Source organism: Halichoerus grypus, chromosome 2 (genome assembly GCF_964656455.1).
Source record: "Halichoerus grypus chromosome 2, mHalGry1.hap1.1, whole genome shotgun sequence".
NCBI classification, from domain to species: Eukaryota; Metazoa; Chordata; class Mammalia; order Carnivora; family Phocidae; genus Halichoerus; species Halichoerus grypus.
This window is the reverse complement of record NC_135713.1, coordinates 8,430,583-8,447,717: the sequence shown is the minus strand read 5'-3', so window position 1 is coordinate 8,447,717 and position 17,135 is coordinate 8,430,583. Positions and strand designations below refer to the sequence as shown.

Below are 17,135 nucleotides of genomic sequence, written 5' to 3'. Positions count from 1 at the left end.
TTCCCTAATTCCTCCATTCATTCACTTACCTGTTTACCAGTTAGTGAGATCCTGTGCTAGATCCTGAGGACAGGGAGGGGAAAGAGACAATCCTCGCCTTCAGAGGTTTCCAAGCTGACTGGGCTGCTCCCTCCCTTAGGGGTACTGGAAGCAGAATTTAAGGGTCTGTCTGCCCTACCAAGCTGTGAGTGCCCACGGGCATTGACGCAGGCCCTACTTGATTTTACCAACATACACCTAGTTAGCCTAGTTACTTAGCACCAACACATGACAGTCCCTCTGTTTTACGTGCAGTGTTTTATTTAGCCCTGGTGACAATCCTATGCAATAGGCACTATTATGATACCCATTTTACAGATGAGGCAACTGAGTCACAGAGCAGTTGGTCAACCTACTTAGGAAGACAGAGGATATAGATCCAGGGCTTGAATCTAAGTCTTACCAGTCCATCTAGACACCAGGGTGTCTCAGCCTCAGCACGACTGGCATTTTGAGCTGGATCCTGCTTTGTTGTGGGGGCTGTCCTGGGCACTGTGGGATGTTTAACAGCATCCCTGTCCTTGGACCCCCAGATGCCAGTGGCACCGCCACCCAATCATGGCAGAAATGTCTCTAGACATTGACAAACGTCTACCGAGGGTAGAGGGGGCAAAAAAAATCCCCTTGCTTGAGAACCACTGCCCTGGAATATTTTCCTGTATCCCCAAACTAAAGACTACAGCCATCTCCTTGAATCCATGAAAGAGCCATCAAGAAACGGGCTCAGGGGTGAGAACCACGGCTCTGCGGTCTCCACAGGACTCCGAGTCTCTCTCCACCTCCATCCTGTAGGCTTTAAAAGGAAAGTGGATCAGATATCATCCGATGATTCTACCAACTCTGAAATCATGTGGTGTTCTTACAACATGGAAATAACGTTGAGGGTGGAGATCCAGAAGCGGTGTGCGTCTCTGAGGCACGAATTGCAGCTGCCTACTCCACCGTGCCCCTGGTTTGATGGACTCATCAAAATGGCCCCATAATGGGAACCCCCGGAACAAATGGTCAGTGAAGCAGCTTGTTCATCCTCTCATTTGTAATCCGGTGAATTGGACAGCTACTCCATAGCACTCTATGAATTTACTCAATATACTGCAACACCCAAAGGAATAGAGAGCAATAAACAGTATTATAGCACTCAATTATACTCGGAGAAGGTAGAGGATAACTAGAGAATTCTAAAACAGAACCGTTCTCCTTTGCCTGAAATGATGTGTTATCTCATTTTTTTAACAATATGAATTCTTTAAAAAAAAATAACTTGTTTTCTAAAATAAAATCTGTGTTAAATTTAACTGTTTTTCCACAGACCTTTGAGGTTCTCAGAGTATGAACATGTAGGATCCTGTGATGCAGTGTCGAGTATTTGCACAGCGCTTTATAATGTGTGACCCTGTTTTGTTACCCACATTTTATTTTCCCAACTCTGTGAGTTGAACAGAGCTATCTGAGCTATTGTCATTCCTTGATGAAGAGCCTGAGGCCCAGAGAGTGCCTCAGGTCACACGGTAAAACAGTGCCAAGGGGACAGCCACCACGTGACCCCCAACAGAGGCGTCCATCACTTGACAAAGAGCGTGCGTTGACCTGAGAGAGGGTCTTCTCTGTGTGCTCCATGGTGCTCAGGTCTGCATTCATTCGATGCCCGATTTCGAGACTGCTACTCAACAGAGACAGGGTTGGATGGTGGGGAAGTGGTGAATTCCAGCTGAATTTGAACAATGAGACCTAACAGAACACCTTAGAAAAAAGAAAGAGGGCGAAGATGGGGAAGATAGGCAGAACACAATTGTCCAGACAAAACCAGAATTAAAAAAAAAAAAAAAATCTGGCTACAACAAATATCTGCCAATTATCAAATCTAGACCAGAATGAGAACATTGACAATGTGTAAGTTTGCAAATAGGGCCACAGTAAGCCCCCAGCAAACTTGTAGATGCAGGGTCCTGGGGAGAATTCTCAGGAAGAAGTAGCTGGGGGACAGCTAATAATTCATTGCCTACCACCCTCCCATCCCTCCGAAGGGGCATCCCCTCTGTGCACAGCTTTGGCAGGGAACATAGCCCCTGGTGTTCATTTTGCCCTCGGACATTGGAAACGACATATTGCTGTGAAAAGAGCACAGGACTGCAAATCAAGATTGCTGCTCCTTGATGTACTTTGCCATTGACCATCCTGACAACGCTCGGTGAGGTGTTGACCTCTGGGGGCACATGATCCTCACTTGTGAAATGACTATATTGAACCAGCTGGCCTTTAAGGTCACTTTTTGCCTTAAACATCAATAAAGCAGGGCAGATGAAGAGAAAAGAGCTAGATCCTTGAAGTTTAACTGAGATCCGTACCATCTCTACCTTTCCTTTTCTCCCCCACTCTGTCCAGGCAGTGCCTTTATTTTCCCCCATTAAAACAGGATAGGATCTGATTCCATCATTTGCACGTTGGCATGGCACCTTTTATACCAACCCATGGTCTCCCATTATACTTATATAACAAGGCTTTGTGTCTACTCTAGTCCAGATGAATGGAGTTTCAGCTGAAGCTGAGAGTGGAGATTTTATGTGCAACAAGAACATTCTTCCAACACTTGTTAAGCAAGTACTTGGATAACCTGGCTGGAATCAATTCAGAAAGTCTGTGTGGATGGGTCAAAAGAGGAAATGTGGAAGACTGCCCTTTCTTCCTACCTTCTTACCCTTCTGTTCTCTTAATCCCCCTTCCTTCCCAAAGGCTTAAGAGGATAGGACATATGGGTAAAGTTCTGGACATGTGAAGAATCTTGTTGCCCTTGGACCCTGAGCCTGCAAAGTCCATCATCCCTGGGGTCCACCCGTCTGGGAGACTCAGTGTGCTTTTCCACACACGCAGGAGCTAGATGTGTGTAGAATGTTCTCCTGCAGACAAGTAAACTTGCTGCAAGGTAAATCTAAAACACTACACCTATGAGACATTTGGGCTTTGTGATAACTAGGAACAAACAGTAAGAAGTCCATTGGTTTAGTTGTATGAGTTTTGGTTAGTCTGGGGCTTCTCACTTTGCTGGCACTCTCTTTCTCAGTGGACATGCATTCCTACACCCCCAAACACACTCAGGGGATTTACCTCCATGCAGCAAGCATGTCCTTCTCCTGGAAATCTTCTCCATGAGATGATCCAGGTTCTGCCTGCAAGTCCCACCCTTCACCTGCCCGGATCTCCAGAACTCTGCCCCCACATCCTCCCTATCCATCCTCTCGCCTGGAGGGTCCCCCACCAGCAGTGAGTGCGGGCTTTGATTACTAGATGAAGAAGAAGAAAACAAGAAAGCTCAAGAGAGAGAAGAGAAGACCCCAAACATTCAGAGACACAGAGTGTCTCATTTTCTCTGATCCCTCCAAGGCCACTCCACTTCTCAGTTTATTTTGTGTCTCTCATTTTTCTTCTGAATACAGTGGTTAAAAGTAGATGGAGGACGGGGCTCCTGGGTGGCTCAGTTGGTTAAGTGACTGCCTTCTGCTCAGGTCATGATCCTGGAGTTCCAGGATCGAGTCCCCCATCGGGCTCCCTGCTGAGCAGGGAGTCTGCTTCTCCCTCTGACCCTCCCCCCTTTTGTGCTCTCTCTCTCTCTCAAATAAATAAATAAAATCTTTAAAAAAAAAAAGTAAACAGAGGAAATCTCTAAAACAGAAACACATGAGTAAGTAACAAGAGCATGAAACCGAGACTCTAGCATCTGATGATTCCTGTGAACACTGTCCCTAATCGGTATCCCTTTTAGACACAGGGGCTCAGCCACGCCATGGCATTTAAAGCCCCTCATGTTGTGTATGTTTCTAATGTCCATCTGCACAAGTAGGAAAGAAGAGGGATACAAGTTCATGGCCCAGATCAAGGTAGGTTGATCTGCAGGAAAACCAGAAAGTCAGGAAAAGAAAAAAAAAGAAGAAGGAAGGAAGCTGAAATTTCAGGAGGAGGTGTTCTTCACCAAAGAGTCAAGCAACTGAGCGTAGAGTCCCTTGTTGTGCCTCATTTTGAGAACTGCAGTGATAAATGTGCCTATGGATGCTGCAGGTTGTGCGCCCAGATATCTTGTCAATAAACGGCAAGCAAGACTTCCACTTAACACTGGTTTCTCCCTCCTGCTAGAAATAGAATGTCTAGTGTACCCGCTCTTATGGCAGGAGAGAAGGGAAAGAGAGAGGAGGAGAAGGTGAATATTCAAGCAACACGGCCCCTCACTGGGACACCGTAAAATGGAGCAAAAATATTGACTCCATGTATTAATCAAGTGGAGGAGCAACCCACATGCAATTTCCCAAATAAGAGGTAGTTATGGTTACTGTGCTCTGGAAAGCAGGAGTGGAGGGGAAGTGTCCCTTCAGATAACTGCAATGTAAGGAAAACAACAGCTTAATAAAGTGGCAGGAGCTCCCTCACAGTTTAAAAACAGATAGGCTTCGCTACCCAAATTTTTAGCCACGCTGCAATTTGGAGAGTCTGTCATCGCCTTTACTGAATCTTTAAAACTCCAAGAAGCTTCAAGAATGATGAAATTTCACTCCAGAAACTTGGGTGCTGTATGTCTCATGTGGCCAGCAGTAGAAAACCTTCATCACTTTCAAATCATGATACAGAGGACAGACATTTATTATGTATTTGCAAACTTTGAACAGGATTTTGGCTAAAGTATTTTTAGAATCGTTTTTGGTTTTTGCCATCCAGTATCTAGGATGCTAACAAGCTGGTTAACATTCCAAGGTTAGATCCATGAATCATACGTGTGTGCGTGTCTGTGTGGGTGTGTGTATGTATTCCCAGTGCGAAATGTAGATTTCCTTCCTGCCACAGATAGGGTGAGCACCTCATCCCAGTATGTTCAGAACTTTCCCAGTTTTAGCACTGGGAAGTTCCAGTTTCCTGGGAAATTTCTCAATCCTAGGCAAACCAGGACAGATAGTTACCCGAGCCACAGGAGCCTTTGGCTCAACCCTTCCAGATGCTACGATAAGTGGTAGTAGAGTCTTTTTTCCTTTTCTTTTTCCGACTTTATTGAGATACAATAGACATAAGTATTGATTCGATACATTTATACATGGCAATGTGATTACCACCGCAGCGATAGCTAACACCTCTATCCTGTCACATAATTGCTAGTTCTTTTTGTGGTCAGAACATCTAAGATCTACTCTCTTAGTAACTTTCAAATATATAAATATAGTATTCCCATCTATAATCACAATGCTGTGCATTAGATCTTCAGAGCTTATTGATCTTCTAACTGAAAGTTTGTACTTTTTGGCCAATGTCTCCCCATTTCTGCCACCCCTGGTAGCCACCATTTCTACTCTCTGTTTCTATGTTTGGCTTTTTAAAATTCCATAGGTAAGTGGTGCTACACAATAATTATCTTTCTCTGGCTTATTTCACTTAGCATAATGCCCTCTAAGACCATCCACATTGCCCTCAAAAAATTAAAAATAGAACGACCATATGATCCAGCAATCCCACTTCTGGGTATACCCCAAAGGAAGTGAAGACAGGGTCTCGAAGAGGTGTCTACACCTCCATGTCTATCACAGCATCACTCACAATAGAGCTTTTTTTCTTGATATAAGTCTATGGCACCTTAAGGAAGCCATGGAAACCCACTCATCCCCTGATCCTGATGTAAGAACTTTGCTTACTTTCCATTTGGAACTGGAAGCCAAACCATTGAAGACAGAGTACCTTGTCCGTAAACCAGTCCCACAAACAAACTTGGAATTAACAAGACTTCCAAGTGTTCTTTCATCACAGGCCCTGTAGGATGTTTAAGAGGGGTGACCATAGCATTTTTTTTTAAAGGTGGAAGCAGACCTGGCTAGTTCAGGAGACCTAGGTTCTTGTCCTGGTGCTGCTCTGACGGACTGCATAACCTTGAGAAAGGAACTTCACCTATGTGGTTGACCAGCCAACTGGTTGACCAGCCAACTGGTAGGTTGGGCTGGGGTTCTTTTCCCAAGGGTCCAACTCTCTGTATTATCCCCTCCCAGCTGCATGCTGTTAACCCTGCTCCTCTCTAATAACCTTCATAAGCTTGTGTGTCTCAGATACTGGGCAACATGAGTCAATAATATAGAGCTTCAATAGGACATTTTTCTTCAAGCTACCGATACAATAAGGTTAGTGAACAACAGTTTTCTAGAACATTTACTCCCTGATAGGATTAACATCTCTCCCCAAACTCTGAAACACTTTTAGAATTTCTACCATAGGGAATCAAGTTACTAAATGACACTACACCTTTATGTTTAATTACTAATGAAAAGAAAACAATACGGCATCATTTAACCAAACCAATAGATAAGATGCCTTTATGGGATAGAAGAAACTATGTTACAGTATTAACCTGTCTCCTTTAAATAGAGAGATCTCACGTATTTTTATCAAAATGCTGTGCCCTTCTTCCCATTAACACGTGACTCTCGTTTTTGGTTGTTATTCCCATAATGGCACTTATTTAAAAAATAAGATCTTTTCATACCCACACAGCCATGATAAGATAATAAGACAACATTGTATCCATTGTGGCTCATTATGAAAGTTGCAGAGCCTAACACAACAAAGCTTTGTCCCAGACTTAAAGGAACAGATTTGTCTCCTTCATCTTCACCTTTTAACCCTGTAAGGCACGGTCAACAAGCCCAATTCTTTATATGATCACACTTTTTTTGTTAAAGGAGGAGTAGGTCAGTAAAAATTAATTAAAAGAGTTGCTTGAGCAGAAAAAAGAAATTTACCAAACAATTTCCCACTTCTTGGTGAAAAGCTCATCTCAGGTAATAGTGTCTCCTGAGCAAGTGGCTTTATTTCTGATTTAACAGTAGGATATTTCTTAGCTCCCTCATCCCATCTGCATCCATTTCACAATGGCTGAACAAATGCAATTAGCCTGCAGTGAGCCAAGTAATGGTTTTCTTAAAGGACTGGGAACACTTTCTTAGACTAATATGTACAGATGTCTGCCGCAGCTTCTTCCAGACAGGCTCCCATCAGCAGCAACCACATGTTCTCCAGTGCACCAGGGCAGACGTTTTTTACAAGAAAACAATGCCCGGGCATTGAAGAGCTAGATGAGAGTGTGAATGGGGAGAGGAGGCTCACTGCCTTTCCTAGCTTGTGAGCTCTCCCTGGAAAGAAAAGCAACTAACATTCCTGGCATTCCTACTCAACACTGAGTATTGCACGAATGCCTTTCACGTGCGTTACACAGCATTCTGGAACTTCAGTTCTATGACAGCAGAGACGTCATCTGTCTTGCTCAGGGCTGTATCCCTAGCACATGTGGGAGGCACGCAAAAAATATTTGTTTGGGGAAGCAACCTGAAGACCCCGAGGAGTCATCTCCATCCTCGGATGGAGGAGAATCCAAGGTATTTTCTCCCTGCTGGGTGGTCCTAGAAACCAACTGGCTTCTCAGGAGTCCTCATACCTGGGAATCTCCTGGAAACCTGAAGGAAACCTTTCAGAGTTAGGGAAACATGGAAACATGTTTAGGAGTACATTTTATTCAATGCCGAGTCCATAAGTGGATAGTCCATGAAGGACCACTTATGGATAAAAGTATTTGAATGAGGCTATTAATCTACTCTAGGAATGTCTCTCTATCTGAACTAATTAAATTAACTAACACTAATCTCCAGAATAACTGGGTCGTCTAGTATTCTTCAGCTATAGTTCTTCAATATTTTTCTTTAATAACAAATACTTGAGAGTTTACTATGGGTGTATAAGGCACTGTCCTAGGGACAGTGGGAATTCCAAGCTGAAGGAGACGTAGCTACATTTGATCAGCTGGCCAGCATTAAGACTCCTGCATTCCCAGGGCACCTGGGTGGCTCAGTTGGTTGAGCCTCCAACTCTTGATTTCGGCTCAGGTCCTGATCTCAGGGTGCTGGGATCAGCAGGGAGTCTGCTTATTGCACTCTCCCTTTCCCCCTGCCCCCCCCACTCTCTCTCTCTCTCTCTGAAATAAATAAATAAATAAATAAATTAATTAATTAATTAATTAAAAAAAAAAAAAAAGACTCCTGCATTCCAGCCCACTGATAACCATATTTCAACAAATCTAAGAAACGTTGATTGTAAGACACATTCTCATTTCAGAGATGGTATTTTTAACTCTTCCTGCATTTAGTCCTGCTCTGTCTGTCTTCTATCACTACACTGTCACTGACACACACAGAGGAACAGGATAGGAAATCTGAAAGTGCTTGCTGGTTCAGGGCAGACCTGGAGCTCTTCTCACTGGAAAGTATGATATAGTGTGAACCCCATTAAACTCTTCATACCAAGCCTCAGTGTCCTTCTATTACCACAATCTACTATATCACTTTCATTTGAATACACAGTTTGCACATGCACACAATTTAATTTAAATTGGAATTGACAGTAAAAATACATTTTTAATGACAAAGGGAAGTGATATGAGAATTGAAAAAAACCAGATTCTTATGCTTCTACACTCTTTGGTAGATCCATATTTAAATTCAATTTAATTTGCTACACATTAAAAATCTAATTTTTTCATAATCAGTGCAAAACTATTTGGCAGGCTCGATTCTGCATGCTTCAAGTGTATTTCCAACTAGTTACTCTAACATTCATATCTTCAGACTTATTTCAAAACCTGAAACCAATATTGCTTATGTTTTTGGAGCTAAGAGGAACTTGCCTAAACAACTTACTTTAAAAAAAAAAAAGAAAAACTAAGGGAGCCTGGGTGGCTCAGTCAATTAAGCACCTGCCTTCGGCTCAGGTCATGATCCCAGGGTCCTGGGATTGAGCCGTGCATGAGCCTGTTTCTCCCTCTCCCTCTGCCGGCCACTCCCTCTGCTTGTGCGCGCTCTCTCTCTCTGTCAAATAAATAAATAAAATCTTTTAAAAAATTAAAAGTAATTGTAAGAAATCATTTCTATCTTTTTTGGTTTGGGGGAGGAGGAATGAAAATTTACCACTGCTAAGTAGATTTTCCCATACAAAATAAATCAGGACTTCCTTATTGTAATGACTTCTAATACTGAATCTTGGAGATTTCTAACATATGGAAACTTGATCGGTAAAGAAAGCATAGTTCCCTGGAAGACTCCCTCTTTTGTAAACTTACCATAGCAAAGACATTCAAATAAGGAAGCAAAGGGCATAAGTATGAATCCCCTGAACCATCAGCTTCTCAAAGGGAAGGGATGGACACCAAGTTTCAAAATACTTGGCAAGTAACAGGCTCTTAATAAATGTTTATTCATTGAATGGATAGAGAGATGGATGGATGGATGACTTCAGAACCATGTAAGAAGCAGCTATGATAAGGAAAGAACTCCAGGCCTATAGGACATTAAATACCAGCTATAAGAAACCAGTGTGGAGATCTACTTAATAGGACACATTATCTGAGAACAGGTTAGGTAAGATGGAGATCATTGTTTGTTTCTAGTAGAGGTCATGGATGTATTCTAATCTGTAAAGCTGGAGAGATTGTGCACATTTACACAGAGCAGGGAGGCAGCAGAGCCCAAGTACAGCTCTGTTGGCTGCCCACTGTGGACTCTGCAAGACCTAAATAGAGCTCCTGTGGGTTACTTAAAAAATTGAATGACTTCCTTAAAAAACTGAATGACTTCATGAGTCATTTCTTAGAGATTGCACAATTTATAGGCAGAATGCAGGAGCAGTGGACCTCAACCCCTTGCATGTTCAATCTGTATCCAGAGCTGGTTCTCTAAAGCATAATGCTTTCTGGAATCTCCAGCAAGAAGGCCAGGGGCAGGACTGATGGATTTATGTCTTGAAAACCACTGATACGGTGGCCGAAGGTAAACAGAACAGTCATTTGACCCAACACTTGCCTTGTCACATCTTCTAATCAAAGTGAGAGGGCAGATTCTGATACGGAACACTTTTGCCCACTGTGATTGAAGCTCTTCCCACCGGCCCCAGCCCAGGGAGCACCTTGCTCTGACTCACGCTCTGCCCCGCGGCTCAGCAGCCACAGAACTGCTGAGCTGGTTTTTACTTTGCCTCAGGTGTCACTGGCAACACTGTCAGTTCAGCAGGGATTGCTGAATCTTTATTCCCGGCCCTGAGGTGAGAAATAGCAAGTGCACAGCTGGATTTTCTGATCACAGGTTGGGTTTGTGGAGGCTTAGGCTTGGGGAGCGGGGGGAGTCATCTTTTCATGTGCTAACTGAATAGTCAAGCTGGAAGTAAAAATCTATAAAATTGAACAGGAAATCCTATATTTTGTCTGTTTCCAGTTCTCAGATGGGGCTATTCTTCAAAAAAAAAAATTGAAAAAAGAAGCAATTTTCTTTTAGTGATTACATGAAACGAGTAAGATCCCCCCCCACAAATAAAAATCATTGGATTTAAATAATTTAAATACAAAATCTGTCTTCTCTTTACAGCTTGTCTATAAACATCTTGTGAGTAGAGACCTTGTCTTTTACCTCTTTTATGCCCCTGAGTACAATTTATGGCGCCAAACACATGACAGGAAGTGAAAAAATACTTTTGGAAGGAGTGAGAGAATCCAGACTTAACACAACTTCACTCTCCAACAAGCAGAAATATGCGGGCCTGAAAGGAGGCATAAATGGGACGTGTAGAATAAAAACTTTGCAACTAAAATATTTGGAAGGAAATACCCCTAGTAGAGACAGGAAGAGCTTACGAGCGAGAGAGTAGTTGGTTTCCAGTCCTGGCTCCACCACCTTCTCTCTGTGTGACCATCAGGAAATTAGTGCATTTCTGGAGCCTGAATCACTGACTTTGCAGGGTTGTTCTGATCCTGTGAAAAACTTAAGTCAGCTTAATGTCACCTCCTCTGTTCTAAGATCTCCCTCCAACAGCTTCCTGTCTCATGCCAAGCAAAAGCCAATGTCCTTATGAGAATATTCTCCCCACCCTGACCTCAACCTTTACTTTCTAGAGGAGCAGGGTGAAGATGGATCTTATATATTTTGTTGATTTATGTCATTTATTTTCTGTCTTCCTCCTATAATGTAAGCTCAGTGAGGACTGAGAATTCAGACTTTATCCACAGCACTTTGAATGGTTCCTGGAACTCGATAAATATTTGTTAAATGGATGGATGAGTTTCTAGCACAATATCTGGCATGTGGGAGATGCCCACTAAATGGAGATTTTCACCATTATTCTTATCATTGAGGATCTTCAGGATAAGCTAAGCTATGTACTGTGTGCTTTACATTACACACAAAAAGCAGCCTTTCTAGGAACAAAACCTTAAACATGTACAGTAAAGGCGCCTGGGTGGCTCAGTTGGTTAAGCAACTGCCTTCGGCTCAGGTCATGATCCTGGAGTCCCTGGATTGAGTCCCGCATCGGGCTCCCTGCTCGGCAGGGAGCCTGCTTCTCCCTCTGACCCTCCCCCCTCTCATGTGCTCTCTCTCTCTCATTCTCTCTGTCTCAAATAAATAAATAAAATCTTTAAAAAAAAAAAAAAACATGTACAGTAAAAAGTTTTCATATATTAGTATTAAGACCTCATTTCCTGGATGGGATTTTATTTTTTTACTTAGTCCTAATTATACTCCAATGTGCTCACCAATGGAATTATAAAGGAGAAAATAGGGAAAATAAAAGCATAAGACCAAAAAGGAGATTGAGAGAGAGCAATAGAAGGAATCGGAGACACAGGCTGAAGAGTAAAGAGGGGCTCCAAGAAGAAGCCTAACATGGGAGAAAGCTGTAAGGGTCTGAGCAGGAAGAGCCTTCCTGGATGTGTGTTATTATATAAGAAAATGGGGTAAAGGACAGAGAAAAGGAAGAGCCGTCAGAGAAGGAAGAGCCATTGGAGAACAGCCATCAAAGAGGTGGAAAAAGCACATTTCTGCAATGCTGAAGCCAACTTTATAACTTTGAGATGCCAGTTTTGAACACTTAAAAAGCTATATTTTTTCCTTGCAGAATTTTCCTAGTTGCTAACAAGTTGTGGAAACTACACTGATGCTACTCACACAGTTCGTAAGAGGTGTACTCTCTCAGGAATTCAGATTTCATACATTTCCTCAGAGTTGCTAATATAAAAAAAATGTTCACTTCATAATTACATATCCGGAAAACTGAAAAGAATCAAAGGAAAAGCTATTATGACAATTAAAGACTTTTGTAAGGTAGTGATTTTTTTTAATTAACAAAGAAAAATACCCATTAGATATGATAAACAAAAACTAATACAAAGATATAGAAGAGCTCATTTATGATAGCAAAAAGAGAAGAAAATATTTAGGCATAAATCCTGCAAAAGAATGTCTGAAACCCATGTGAAGAAAACTAGAAAACACTCCTAATAGACACAAAAAGTAGCCTCGAACAAATGGAAAGACATTCTACATTCTTGGGTAGGAAGATCTGGTATCAAAAAGGTATCAGTTTTCACTAAACTAATGTACAAATTTAATGTGATTTAAGTATGAAAAATCATCCGATTTTTTTCTATGGAGAGACAAGTTGATTACAGAATAACGAAGAAGCAAGCACAACACTCTGAAAAAGAACAGGAATGAGGGAGGGGAGGGTGGACCTATCAGATATTAAAACATACTATGAAGTTTCTATGATTGTAAAGGCTTTCTAGGGGCACATGGGTGGCTCAGTTGGCTGAGCGACCAAGTCGTGATTTCTGCTCAGGTCATGATCTTGGGGTCCTGGGATTGAGCCCTGCATCTGGCTCTGTGCTCAGCAGAGTCTGCTTGTCCCTCTCCCTCTGCTGTCCTCCACTCACTCTCCCTCTCTTGAATAAATACATACATACATACATACATAATAAAAGGCTTTCTATTGGTGCTTAAATAAATATACATGACACAGGATAGAAAATCTAGCAACAGCCACACATGAATATGAAAATTTAGTATACAATAAAGACAACATCTTAAGACAGTAGGAAAAAGATGGACTTTTTCATAAAGGGTGCTGGGATAACTGCACAGCCATATGGGGAAAAAAAATTCTCTACTCATGCATACACCAGAATAAATTGGAAATGGTGTTTATTTAAATGTTAAAAAAATAAAAACACAAAACTCTAGAAGAAAAGATGGGTGAATTCCTCTTTAACCTCAGAATGAATAAAACTTTCTTAATTATGATTTAAAATCTAGAAGCAATAAGTGAAAAGATTGGTTAATCTGATTATAAAAGGAAAAACTTTTTATGGCAAAAAAATAAGCATAAGCAAAGTGGAAAGACAAATGACACACAGAAAAAAACATTAGAGAGTCAGTAAGTCTAATATATAAAAAGGTTCTAAAAACAAGGGGGGGAAAGGGCAATGACTCTACCAAAAAGGAATCTAGACATATAAATGAATAGTTTATGGAAAAATAAATGTGGCTGACTCTTAGATAAAAGGATGTTCAATCTTGCTCATAATAAGGGAAATGCAAATTGAAATTATACTGAAATACCATTGGATTGAAACACATCAGATATAGTTACAACTATATGTTCGTAACGACACAAACAGGCAAAAAGTCTTCGTTGTTCCTCCCTGGAGGATGCCTGAGAAGCAATTCATTACTGGGAAAATAAGCAAGTGAAGAGAAAGAATCAAGCATTTATCCTGCCTTTCCTAAATGGACTGTGGTTCAGTGTAATCAAAGAAGTGATAACGGGAATTTTCTCTTTACAGAACTGTCCCAGCTAATACATGAAGAATGATGGAATTGAAATACCACTCTTTTGCAACCCCTAATGAATTAATGTATTGGCAAAATTCCCAAATTTGACAATATGTGCTTCTTCTGTACCCTACCTATCCCACTTTTAGGATCTAGCCCAATGATACACTGGCAAATATTTGAAAACCTGTATTCAAAAGGTTATTCATTACAGCACTATTTGTGAGATTGCACAAAACTTGGGGGAACTCAATTGTCCATCAGTTAGATGCAAGGTGAATTAACCAGATACATCCATAAAGTTCCAGGGTACTTTGCAGTATTAAAAAAAATAAAAATAATGAGGAAGATTTCCATTATGAAGTGATCTCTAAGATGTATGGTCAAATGAAAAAAGCAAGGTGGAGAATAGTAAATATGATAGGCTAAGAAAAAATGGGAATATGACTATATATAGGAATTTGCTTAAAATTATAAAAAAAAACATTAATGGTTGCCTATAGAAAGAAGAAGGAATAGGATAGAGGAGATGGAGACTAAAGCTAGACTTCTTTGACTAAATCTTGTTAGACTTAATCTTAAGGCCATAGTTACAAAACAAAATTAACTTAAAAAAATCCCTAAGAATCAAAAATAAAGTGAATCAAATGAACTTAAATGATACTGAGTAGATAGTATAACCACACAAAAAAACTAATTCTGTATGTTGTTAAAACACATTCCCAACTGTACATCTCCCGTGACAACTCTCTAAGGGAAAAATAACTTCAAACAAATCTTAAATTGTTTTCAATAAATAAATTGCTCCTGTAAATGTTGATATAGTGATTTGAAATGTGTATGTGTGTGCTATGGGATAATGCAAATGATTAATTGCATTGGTGTCACTGAGATCCTGAATTTTAACACAGAAGAAAAGATTTGAATGTAAGATTGATGAGGCTAACCAAAAACACTATGGCCCTAAACTTTGAATTGGGAGTTTCGGCATGAACTCTGGATAGAGTTTATCTTAAACAGCAAATAAACACACAAAAATATTTCCTATCTCTGTGTATTCCAAGTCCCAGAATCAATGACCAGCCCAACAGCAATAAGAATCCCCAGTGCCCAGTTTTTGGTCTTGACCTCAATTTTCCCATTTAAGGGAATAAGTGCTCCTTGGAAAATAGGCTCTTACAAGTCCGGGGCTTCTATGAGTCCAAATATCTTATCATACCAGAAAGCAAGGAAGCTATCAAAGACTGCTAGGGTTCTATCAAAATAACTTGGGGTCCAAGTGAAAACAACCAAATGTCCATCAAGGGATGGATGGGTAAATAAAACGTGTATACCCATAGAATGAAATATTATTGAGCAATAAGAGGAAACAAAGTATAGATACCTGTTACAGCATGAATGAACTTTGAAAACATTTTGCCAGGTAAAAGAATCCACACATCGTATCATTCTATTTATATGGAATGTCCAGAATAGGCTTATCCATGGAGACAGAAAGTCAAACAGTGGTTGCCTAGATCTGGGGGGTGTGAGGGAGGAGGACACAGGTGGAGGAAAACTGGGAGTGATTGCGAATGGATACAGGGCTTCTTTCTGGGGTGACAAAAATGTTCTAAACTTGATTGTAATAATGGCTGTACAACTCTGAATTTACTAAAAACCATTGAATTATAAACTTTAGATGGGTAAATTGTATGGCATGTGAATTATATATCTCAATAAAACTATTTTAAAAATTCAGGGACCAACCTGGTCAAAGACAACCAAATTCGATTTCCAATAAGGACAATCAATGCATTGGATTAAAATATGTGAAATATGGTTAAACCCATAAATTCATAATGATACTAAAAAAAGTGTTGACTGTCTTTGAAAAAAAGTCTAGGGACTCATTATTATTAAAATCAGTAAGTAAAGAGAAAAAATTCAAGCATTTATCCTGCCCTTCCTAAATGAACTGTCCCTCAGGGTTATTAAGTCAGTGATAAGGGGTAACTTTTACTTTATAGAAATAATCCAGCTAATAAATGAAGAGTGAAGAGTGAGACCATCACCATTTTGCAATCTCTAATAAAGTAATGGATTTAGTTAATTGAGGATTGTTTCATACAGCCCCCAAGCTAAGACTGGTTTTATATTTTTAGAGAGTGATCAAAGAAAAAAACAAGAAGAATGTGGTCCTCCACAGTGTCCAACACCAGAGAGAGCCAAATAATTTTTGCTTACTTCCGGTGGAAGGGAGCTCACCCCAGCACACAGGAGCAACCTTGCCAAATAAACCAAATCTGAATCTGATCCTCCATCCTCCTACCACTTCATAGGAAGGACAGCAGACAGAGGGACGTGTTCAATGTCCCAAGGAGGACGAATCAGCAAAAGCCAGACTGCTGGAGAATCTACAGGATAAACCCTCAGTTGCACTGGCAAAGAACTGCAGGGAAACCCTGCGGATTAAGACTGACGTGAGAGAGATGTCACCCAGTGTGCCTTGTTAGCATCCTGATTGAAACAAACAAGAAACACACATCTATAACACACACGAGGATGGGGGGGGGGGGGGACACCCACGGAGGACAACCTGGGAATTTAATGATACTAAGTCAGTCCTGATACAAAGCCATTCCCATTACTTTTATTTAGGTGTAATGATAACACGATATACAATACACACATATATACTTTACCTATTTTAAACACCTAACTAGTAATTGAAGTTGCTCAGAAGCCAACTCTATTGTAGCAATGAGCACCTCTGCACTGCGTCGCCCCGTCTGCGTTGGTCCCCTGCTGGCCTTTCCTGCACTTGCCCCCACATGCCCCATCCACTGTGGTCTCCTTTTCACCAAATAGGAACAGAGAAAGGCCCCCGCGAAGAGAGTCTTTTCTCTGCAAGAATCAGATCCCCAAGACTAAGGTGTCTTCAATCAGAAATGCTGCTCCTTTTTCTCCTGAAAGAAGAGAGAAGCAGTTTCTACGTTCTCGGCATCAACTAAGGAGCTTGTGAAAACCTACTTGTGCCCACTGTGCCCAAGAACTTCCCTCAGACCCTCAGAGGTGGCCATGGTTCCCGGTGTCCCGTGTTGACGAACTTTGTCCTGAGCAGAGCCCATCAGAAAGCTTCAAGTGTGGATCCGCATGACCGCTGCCAACATCTTCTCGGTCACCTCCCCGGGATCCGAGGTTCCTGGGCAAAGACAGGAGCCAGAGGGGGAGCCGAGCACAGGCAGCCGATGGAATTGGGGACCCAGGCAGCTCTACCCACACAGGGAGAGATCTGATCCCTTGTTACTCAGACTCCAGTTCAGCTTATATTGCGACTTTATTGGAAATGGGGTCCTTACAGAGGGAATCAAGTTAGAATGAAGTCATTAGGGTGGACCCTAGTCCCATATGACTGGTGTCCTCTAGAAAGGGGAGATTTGGGCGCAGACACAC

The 17,135-nt window shown here is 41.3% G+C and overlaps 1 long non-coding RNA gene across 2 annotated transcripts in view; it reads right to left on the bottom strand.

Annotated features, from left to right (window-relative positions):
- Nucleotides 1-215: 215 nt before the first annotated feature.
- LOC118543609 (uncharacterized) overlaps nt 216-17,135 on the bottom strand; it is a 57,798-nt gene continuing 40,878 nt past the window's right edge. For both annotated transcript variants that reach the window (XR_013445484.1, XR_013445487.1), the window contains exon 6: nt 216-1,779. This is a non-coding gene — a long non-coding RNA (uncharacterized LOC118543609). The remainder of the gene's footprint in view (nt 1,780-17,135) is intronic.